Source organism: Micropterus dolomieu, linkage group LG10 (genome assembly GCF_021292245.1).
Source record: "Micropterus dolomieu isolate WLL.071019.BEF.003 ecotype Adirondacks linkage group LG10, ASM2129224v1, whole genome shotgun sequence".
Classification (NCBI taxonomy): Eukaryota; Metazoa; Chordata; class Actinopteri; order Centrarchiformes; family Centrarchidae; genus Micropterus; species Micropterus dolomieu.
The window spans coordinates 21,405,976-21,417,231 of record NC_060159.1 but is presented as its reverse complement, the minus strand read 5'-3'; positions in this window follow the sequence as shown (position 1 = coordinate 21,417,231).

The window sequence follows — 11,256 nt, the reverse complement described above, 5'->3', positions numbered from 1 at the left end:
AAGGCCTTCACTCATTCCATGCATAGCACAGCGAAGGCACTGACCTTGGCAAGAAGCTATTAAAATTGTTCTCCACTGAACACGCACGTATAGTCACCTTGGTACACACAAACACACTCTATGCAGCAAAACTTGTTTCAGGTACATTTTCTATTTATCATCTTTGTGTCTGTTTGGTGTGTATCCTCCATCTATCAAGCCTTGATCTATAATACCATATTATATTGTATCTACGCCTGCAACTAACGATTATTTTTACTGTTGATTAATCTGCAGAGTATTTTTTAAGAAGATAGTGACAATTTCCCAGAGCCCAAGCTGATGTCTTCAACTTGCCATTTTGTTTTTTATTGGATCTATACTATATCATATCATAGCTACACTACTGCTTTGATTTTGACGCCACGCCATGGACACACCCTTTGAGAAAACTCACAGATAGCACAACTTTTCATTTTCAATGCCTTTAGATTGCACAGCCAAAATATGAAGTCGATCTGATTTATTCTGTAGGTGGAGTTCGTTAAAGTATGGACCTTGTAAAAGGAGAAAATTGGGCTAAAATTCCGCTTTCAAATCAAAATGGCTGACTTCCTGGTGTCTTGGGATGATACATGTGCCACAAAAGCTTTGTGCATCTAGGTGAAAATGGCGCAGGGGCTGCTTCGTTGAAGGGTCACTTCCTGTTGCCCTTAGGTAGAGCTATGAGTATGAATGAATATTGGCCTGTAGATGTGTCTGATGTGTTCAGTGCATGACTTTTATCAAACATGTGAAATTTGGTGCAGATTTGAGCATGTACACTGAATTTATAACAACAAACAACAAATTCCTGTCCCATGGCGAATCATCAATTTTTGATGCCACGCCACAGACAAGCCTTTAGACAAATACGCACAGATAGCAAAACCTTTCATTTTCAATGCCTTTAGATTGCACATCGCACATTTGAAATCAATTGGATGATATCTGTAGGAGGAGTTCATTAAAGTACAGACCCTGGGGCAGCTGTATTGGATCTATACCATACAGTCTATGATCTATACTTGGCCTCATCATACGTCACCGATTATGTTAACTATAGCAACTATTTCAGAGGAAGGATTTTTTAGGCAGATACTGGTAGGGATATTTCAAGTTTTAAAAATATGATACATCAGCGATGGTTCCTAAAACATAAACATTTATCTGTAGTATTGTATCCATTTACGATGTCATATCTACAGTAGTTATTTTCATCGTTTATTAATCGTTCAAAAAATTTCTCAATTCATCAATTAGTTGGTTGGTCTATAATAATGTCAGCAAATGTCGATCAGTGTTTCCCAAAGCCGAAGATGACGTCCTCACATGTCTTGTTTTGTCCACAGTCCAAAGATATTCAGTTTACAGTCACAGAGGAGCAAAGAAACCAGAACAAAAAATTACTCAAACTGATTAATGAATTATCAAAATAGTTGCCAATGAATTTAATATTTGGAAACTTATTGATTGATTGTTGTTGATTGCTCTAATAGATAGGCACCTATTTATCTATTGTATTTATCCCTTAACCATATTGTATCATCATCTTACCAATTGATATCACAACTATCAATCAACCACATTGTATCATACATTTATGACCTCTACTGTATCTATTTGTACAACGTATGTACCTACCTACCCACCTATCAACTTTATCATAGCTTTCCATCTATCCACCATTTTCTATATCTATCATATCATATCTATCAGCCTTAACGTATAAATTGTACCATGTCTATCGATCTATCTGACTTCAGGGCACTGCTACTTCAGTTTATTCTACAGTATAACATGATTAAACATTTGTTCTGACATGTTTGACCCTCTTCCAGGTACAAGTTGTTATTATTGGGCGACAGATTCACCAACTCAGGCTCTGAAGAAATGTACAACTTCCAAGATATGGTATCGGCAGAGATGCAGACAAACAAACGCAAACGCACGGATTTTCCCTAATGACTTGCCTCACGGCAGCAGTCAGTTGGAGCTCCACAGAGGATGAAATCCTGTTAGAGCTGGCTTTTCATGATGCCTTTAACCGCATTACACTCCCCTCTCAAGTTTAGATCCAATTTCCCTATCAAACAAAGTAGCGTACACACTGTGACAAGGCTGCCTGCCTATAATGTTGTAAAAAACAGTGTGTTTTTCTTCTCCCAGTGTCTCCAGTGGCTGGGCTCTCTGGGAAGATGGGAACAGGAACTCAGCCAGACAGACGGGGGAGGAAAGGGTGGGGAGGGAGGGCAGAGGGTGAGTGGATAACTCACTTGACTCTGGTTGATGAGTGTGCAGTCCTCATAATAATAGAAAGATGTGGAAAATCCTCCTGAGTAAGGACAATTTGTCAGTCCTCACCTGTTCCATTAGCTTGTTTTGGGTTAAGATTAGGGTTATGGGTTATAATAAGGATATGAATTAGAAATAAATTAAGGGTGAGGGTTAGGCCTGTGATGAAGGAGAAAAAACACTTATTGGCAGGTGCGTTTTTCTAACCTCTACCTATCTAACGGGTCTAGCTAAAATGATTAATATATTTTTACATACTTTTTAAAGCTTTACATTGTCTGTTTTAGATTTGTCCTAAAAAAAAAAAAAAAGGAAAAAAATAAAGCAGAACTGGTGCATTTATTTTGGGGATAAAAAAAACTGGGTAGTTACGATAGGCCGTGAAGAAATATTTTTTGATTGAACCTCTTAAGCCGAGCAGGCACTGTGCAGATTAACCCTTTAGCTCTTAACTGGTCGCCCTGAACAAATTTTAGTCTTAATTTCTTCTTCTTTTTTGCCAGATCAGTTGTCGTTTGACATGTTTGAACGACAAACGAACCGGCTCTCAGACGAGCTGTTGGATTTCTGGCATGTCAGAAATTTTGGTCGGCTGTCTTGCAGTTTGAGCGATATCCCACATAGCTGTTGTCAAAAGATGTAAAACTGTGGTCTTGAATGGAACTGCTGTGATGTAAGACCAAACTTCACTGCAGAACAGACTGCATTTTCAGCCATCTGCTGCTCCATGCTTTTTCTGTATTTGCAAAAAATATTGCTGTCTCTCTGGATTTCAACATTGTATGGGATGCAATCGAAAGTGTCAATGGATAAACCGACAGATTTCACAGTTCATTGCTTATGTTCGTTGTGAACACCTACATCATGCCTGGTCAATTGACCTGTACAGTGTAAGCATACAAGTCGCAGGTTAAGGCAGTACAGAAGGGCAGATTATAACGTATAGTTGGAATTAACATAACACACAAGATCAATAAAAAACGCAGCGTACGCAGCTCTATATCTATTATTATGAGAGAATGCTTAAAAACCTACAGAACTGGATGAATTCTCCAAATACAGACGTTAGTTAGGTAAATTTTATTTCCACTACCTTCATGAACACAATATTCATCAAGTAAAACTGATGTAATGAACTACAAAATGGCACAATCAGCTTTAATTGTCTTCAAGGGAAGGTGGGTCCCCAGCAGGTCACATTTCCCCTCCCCCCTCACCCCAGCAGCAGAGAAACCGTCTGTCTGAATCTGTCTGTTAGAAAGGCTGCTGCAGCATCGACCACATGTTCGTCTGCAGGATAAAAGACCTTCCTCATTAAGTCAGCTGTCACATTGGGCACCTTGCCAAGCGACATATCCATCCACTCGCTATTCCCAACTGTGCCCTCATCGCTCAATGCCAACACCAAGTCCTAGCATGACCTCCCACAACCTCGATTTAGGAATTTTCTCCACAGTCTGATTCCTACCAACACAAACAGTCCAAATCTAGACTAATCAGTCTGAACAAAAGCTGAATAATTGAGGATCCATCTTTAGCTGGTGGGTCCGTACATGAATGAACAACAATAGCCACAACCAGATGTAACTTAGATCCATGATCCTGCAGTTTTAATGAATGAAAGGGATCACTGGGCTTTAAGAAGGTAATAAATTATATCTAGATTGGATTCCCCCTGTAACTTTCAGGTAATTGTAATTGAATTGATTGAGTACAGATGGAGTTGACCTCTGATCAGCTATCTAAGGTCGCATCTGTCAAGTGTTAAGTTGATGAAAGCACTGAATGGGTTTCTGATTACTTGATTTTCTCTCTTCTGGAGAGTGTCACTTTCACCACCTTCCATCAACACAGAAAGGAAAACAATTAAAATCAGGCCCTAAAGATTTTTCTGGTTTCATCTTAGAACAATTTCCAAAATTGTCTTCTTTGATTATTTCAACAGTACATTGTCAGATTGTTTGGGTTGCACGCGCTATATATTTAATACTTAACTGCGTGAGGAGGAAACCAAAGTTTGTCTGCTATCCACATTTCCTCAACTGTGACCAATATCACACAATATCCAGTCCCTATTTATGCAGTAAAATATTAAATGTGATGATCACAGACAATCGTTTCATTTAGAGGTGAACTGATTAATCTGTTAACTGGTTAGTTGATCGACAGACAATTCAACTATACTGATAACTGATTAATTGTTGAAATCAGAAAAAGTGCGAAATATTCCCTAGTTTAATCTTCTTCAATGAGATCATTTAAGGGCTTATTTCTATTTTTAATGAATCTGTTGATTATTTTCTCGATCCATCAACTGTTTTGTCTATAAAATGACAGAAAAAAGTGAAATATGTGCTTTATAGTTTCCAAGTCCAAGGTGATGCATTCAAATGTCTTGTTTTGTCTGACCAACAGTCCAAAATCCAAAGATACTTGTTTACTATTATGTTTGACAGCTTCAAATTCTCACATTTGAGAAGCCGCAACAAGCCAATGTTTTGCATTTTTACATAACAAATTACTAAAGCAATTATTTAGTATCAAAATTGTTTCAGATAAATTTTCTGTCAATCGATTAATCGTTGCAGCTCTAGATTATCTAAAATTGTACTCCACCGATTTACCAAAATCAGCTTTTGGGCCATTTGATGGAAAAACAAGACATTTGATGAATTTATCTGACACCAAACGATCCATCAGTTAATTGAGGAAGTGAATGATATTTAAAATAATAATTAGTTAACATTTAAACATGGTAAGGCTGTCTAATGGGAATGCAGGAAGCGCAAGCTCAAGAATTGTCTATCAATAAAATGCCATTGAGCAAGGCTTCAAGCCCTTACATGCTGCAGTTAAGCTGCTCACTCACTAATAAAACAAGAATTTGGGGCAACTGCATTAAACTTTTTAAATGTGAAGAAAGGAACAAAACATTTCTTTCCACTCCCTTTATTTGGTGGAATAAAAGCTCAGTAACTGCAAATGTTTGAGATGTAGATCAGAGCTACAGTAGAGAGTTTCAGTATGTTTAATGTGCTCAATCACACCCTATACTTGACATGCCTCAAGGGAACATATTTCTATGACATGCCCGAACCAACTAAGGAATGTGTGATGTTACAAAATCACTCATTCACTATTTCCTTGCTCATTGTGGACCAAGTGAGTCAAGCGTGAGTCAAACAGTGGGCGTGCCAGTATGAAATTATCCTTTAAATGGCTTAAATGCACACTAGGCTCTTTAAAAAAAATACTTGTTCTTTTCCATTACCGAAACCTAACCCTCACAAACATTCACATGTCAGCAAAACCATCTCCACTCAAGGTCCTCTTACTCGCTTGTTCTTCACCCGCAGGGGCAGTTCGTTCCTGAGCAATTTAAAGGGCCTCTCCTTTGTGCTGGTTTAAAAGTTGAGGTTCAAACATTAGTCTTGATTTTGGAAATAGCAGTTGTGAAAACACCCTCACCACAAGGTCCGTTTAGTAGCGGTTCTGGAGCTTTCATATCACATGATCTTTAGCGGTTTGGTTACTGGTTACTTTGCAGATAGAAATATAAACAAAACACAATAAACTTACAAATCACAATTTGCAATTTTATAGATTATGCTACCCAGCAGTATACAAAGCCCAATTAGCAATACCTTCACCAGCTGCAACATTTCACATTAATCCATTTACTTGCCTAATATATATTGACTCTGGAATAAGCCATTCTGCTTAATGACTACTTTTACTTTTTTTATTTTGAGCATATTCTGATACTGCATAATAATAATGCAAGGAACAAAGCTGCTGAAATAAACAGCCAGGAAACAAAACATTGTCTTATAATATGCATGTTATCCAAAGCAGCATGTACTTACACTCGGTGGAGTGAAGACTTGACCGTAGGCGTCTCATTGGAAAGTAAATCCTTAGGGAAGTCATGACAGCAGAACAGGAAACAGGAGTAAAATAAGCTAGCTAATGGTAAGTGTTGGTATTAGCATGATTATTTCCTACACAAACCCATCCTGAAGCAACATGATCAGACTGTTGGCCGACTAGCTTCACTTTAAAATTCTAACCTTATATAAACATAAGCAGCAGCGGTGTTTACAGCTAAATCAGTTAATAAGCAGTTTAGCAGCAGCCATATAAAAGGTAGGCAGGGCCCTGAGTGCTTAAATGGGCGGCCATATTTAAAAGGGTGTCTTGGATATATGTTGCAGCCAGAGGAGTAGGTCACAGGAGTGCCAGTAACTACCTATAAAGACATTTATTCAGGTATTGTATAACTTCGAGGTACTTATACTTTACATGAGTGTTAACATTGTATGCAACTCTACACTTTTACTCCGTAACATTTATATGACACCTTTAGTTACCAACGTTCAGATTACAATTTTTCATACTTCCTTTCCAGTAAAAACCATACATCTCCAAATTTGGTGACTTTGAATTTGAATTTAAACTTTGTACTTAAAGCATCGACAGTATATTGCTTCTAGTTCTGTTAAAGTTTACTATACTAGAGATTTCAGATAATTGTATTGGAGGAAAAAGTACAATAGAAGTACAGTCTACTTGAATGGTAGGCAAGCTGATCTAGCTGTCAGCTTTTCTAAACTATTTATTGGAATTATTTGAAATTGATGATATATTTTGTTCACCAACGTAAGCTTTTTCAGGACTTTACTCATTAATTTTATGTATCTATTTTTTAAAGAAATTTAGTTTACTGTTATTATTGCACATAATATTTTTATTGCTGTCGTATTACATATTTTTTATTGTATGTGCATTGTAATGATTATTTTCAAATCTGTGTTGTATGCCTATATTTTATTTTTCTGTAAAAGAGATATTTAATTTCAGTGAGCCCCATTTCTGGATAGATAAAGCCCTCAAGAGCTTAATGTATTGTCTTTACTGTTTATTCTGCAATACTCTCTCATGGACACCAGAAACACATATGCACACATATGGACTTCAGTAGCTTTTAATTTTGTTGTACCGTACATACTGTATCTTGCTTCAGAGTAGCTCCAGAGGGTATTTTACACTCTCCAATGTCACTGGGAGAGGTGCAAATTGACCTTGCATATCACTGTACGGGGTGTTGGGTGGCACTGCACACTGTTACTTGAGCGTGTACAAACAGACATGCATGAAAAATGTGGAGGCACACATAGGGAAAACTACATGATGACTGACAACAAAAAAAAGCAGTCTTGAGCACACTGTCTTTCCATCTGTCTGTTTGTGTAAACATAGGCTATATGTGTGTGTATTATATATACTCAGGATATATGAGCTCATGCTTTGGTTTCCCCTACCAGCTGCTAAAGGCCAGAGTCTTGCCATCCAAATGACCAATAAGTACACGTGTGCTGGCATCATGAATATGTGTGTATGTGTGGACTTCTAGCTGAGGTAAGGAAGTAGATTCACAGTTTGTTTACCCTCCTCTGACCTTTAACTTTTCCTTCTGCCCTGCAAAATCCAAAATGTGTGTTTTGAATGACTTCCATGGCTGTGATCAGTCTGTGTTTCAACAGGGAGGCAAAAAAGGCCAGTCCAGTCATTTTTAACATCGTGTCTTTGTTTTAATTGTGATTCTTTGGTATAATTGCTCTAAACCAAACGTGTAGTCTCCACTAAACACCAGTGTTATTGTTAGTGTTTATGGTAAAACTTTAAGAAAGATATTTAGCTATTTATTAATATTTTGTTATTTATTAATGAGCCAGCACTCTCATAAAAGCAAAAGAAGAACAAACTATGTTCATTAAATATGGTATTTAAAGATTCACATCATTAGGGAACCCAAATACAGGTAAGCCAACCCTATATGCAGCCTTCTTCACATTGTCACTTAACGCTCAAATAATGGATTAGCCGATTTACCTAAAATGAATTGGCAACCATTTTATAATCGATTAAATAAAGGAAAAGTGACGTTCACTGGTTATAGATTCTTAACTGTAAATATTTTCTGCTTTTCTTAGTTTCCACTATAGTAAACCGAATGTCTTTGGGTTTTTGACTGTTGGACAAAAAAGACCTCTAAACACAACACCATGGTCTCTGGGAATTTTGTGATTAATGATTAATTAATCAATAACGGAAAAAATCATTAGTTGCAGTCCTATTTTCACATTTATTTCATTAAACATGACGTCGCCTGTACATTTTGCACATGATTCCTGCAGCTATAAACAAAATTCATACATACTTTTCTGTATTTAAGTTTACCTAAACAAAAAAATTTTGGGATTCCTCTCAGTACATTTGTTTATTTAGACACACGCACGCACACACTGAACAGTTGTCCTAGAAAAGCTGCTAGAGCACTGTAAGACTCCCAGTTGCAGTCCCCCCCCCCCGCCCTAGCCATCCCCTCCCCTCTGCCAAGTTGATGCCCACCCCCACCTCCTGGTGCACAGGGTTTGTGTGAGGGCTACTGCAGTGGCAAGGCAAACATGCAGTGCCAGCCAACACACCACTCCCCCAACACACACAGAAACAGTCACTACACTGTGGCTTGTTTAGCTGCCTCAGTCAGCCCCACGGTGCCAGCTGCAGCCCGCTGTCTACCAGCACGTGCCAGCTTGATGTCCCATCAGGGCCATGTTTGGTTTGTGACTGTGTGTGTGTGTGTGTGTGTTTAAAGGGACGGAGGGCTTAGCCTAAAATCCTGTCCCCCAGCTGCTTCCACTGTCAGATGGTCCCAAAGACCCACATCAACAGATGTACAGAGCAGCCACAGGGAGCAGGAGCACACACAAAATACCATCTCACAGTCAGGCAGTCAACTGCAGACTGCCTGAGTGTACAGAAGGTGCGTGTGTGTTAAAAAAGAGACCGTAACCTTCTCTGCTCTAATACAATAAAAATTAATGAAGCAGTCATGTCCTCTACATTTCAGCTGTTTCCTCTGCTTGTAAATGCTTTCGGCCATTTTGAGCTCAGTGTCGTAGTACTATGTGTTTACAAATGCAGTGCACTGAGATGTCCTTGGCTGTTGTAAGGCGCCACTTTTGGAATCTGGTGTCAGTTTACTGATGCAGTCTGGGATGTGGGGGGTTGCTGATGCTGACAGGCATAATGGCATATTGGCATCACATCAAACATCTACCTTGTACCACGCAACGGCAATAAATAAATAGTTTTATGCTTAACGATTAGAAGAGGAATTAAAACAACTGAGGCAAATGTGTAGTTTTGGGTAATATAAATTAAATTGACCTGACAACAAGAAATTTAGTTTCCAATCACCCAACCAATGCATTCGGACTATGCAAGGAAAGCAACCAGAGAAATTCCCATGTGAATGTAAGGCGAACACCCACATTAAAATATCCACATTAAATATTCAGTCACTGTTAATGAATTAATTGTTGATGAATAGAGATACAGGTTCTCAGTTTTTCTATGACAACTTCTTAAAGGTCATTTTGTCTAAAAATCAGAAACAAGGAATCACAATTGACAGCCTAGTAGGTACAGTGATTGTTGTCATGTTGTGGACCACACTTGCCTGAAAAATACCTGCACCACTTGATCCAAGGCTATGATAGACCAATGCAATCCATGGCCAAAAGTATGTGGACACCTGAACATTGCACCTATGTGTGACTGTTGAACATCCCGAAACCACGGGCATTAATCTGCTTCTACAACAGTCTCCCACACTGTTGTCTAAAAAAATATATATAATATAAAAAAATATAATATATAAAAAAATTGTTCTATGCTTTAGGGCAACTCCACCAAAGACAAAGACAGATCAAAGACAGAGGCTGCGCGAAATCTGCCTCAAAACTGCCTCAAGTGATGTCAGTTGGGACTGAAGACTACAAGTTTGAAAATGACAGAAATCTGGGGATGTGGAGTTAGAAACAGGTGAGCTTGCCAGACCTCTATGACCCGGTTCTCATCTCTGCTTGAGGCGAGTGGCTTGGTTACATTAGCCGCTACTAGCATAACACTCCTAAATCTCTGATCAAACTGTCTGTGATCAAGTTGCATTGTGGGTAATGTAGGCGGCAGGTTTTGACAAGGAAGACGAGTGTGGAAAAAAGACGATTATTTGAAGGGTTGCTCTGCTGCATTCATTTTGTTATTTTTCCCCTCAGTACTATAACCTTTGTTTGGTGGTGTGATGATCCGACCAGTTAAGTCACATGTGGAAAACAGACCAATAAATGCTGAACAGTCAATATTATTGCTGATAATAGTCACTGACTGGTCCTCCATCCTATATGAGAGTTACCTACATATTATACAAATATAAATGTTTTTACGAAGAAATTCGCACATGAAGCATTTCTGCAGAAACAAAACACTATATTCTGACATCCAACAAGTTAATATCCTCCATATAACCCTTTATAGGATCAAATGATGATCAAACCCTTCTTAAAGTGAATTTACTGTCATCCATGTATATATCTGTAAACATTATCAGTTCCCATCCTCTCTCTCACTATGACTCCACCACTTCCACAAAGATGTGTAAGTCGATCTGGCCTTTCCGACAAGGGAAGGTCCTATTAGCGCCAACTAGGGGCACCCATGGGAGTCAGGAGGAAAAGTGTCCCACCCCACCACTACTCCGCCTGGCATCATAACATTACTCATGAAACATTCACATCTTTACGTGGCCAGGGTGATCACGCCAGCCTCCCATTGGCAGAGACTGGATCAGCCCAGAACAGGAGATGAGGTTCTATTGGTGTGGTGGGAGCAACAGAGATGGCAGGACAGCGGGGAGGTTATTGGATCGATCGATCCAAACCGTCCTCAGCCCACACAGACGAGGGCAAGGACTGCAGGGTTTTAGAAGATTGTTATTCTTGTGCAAATTGCAACAGAGGTTAATACTGAGATTATTTGATGTGTAAATACATAAAATACTGTTTAATTAAGGGTCAACACAATTGATAAGTTTTAATT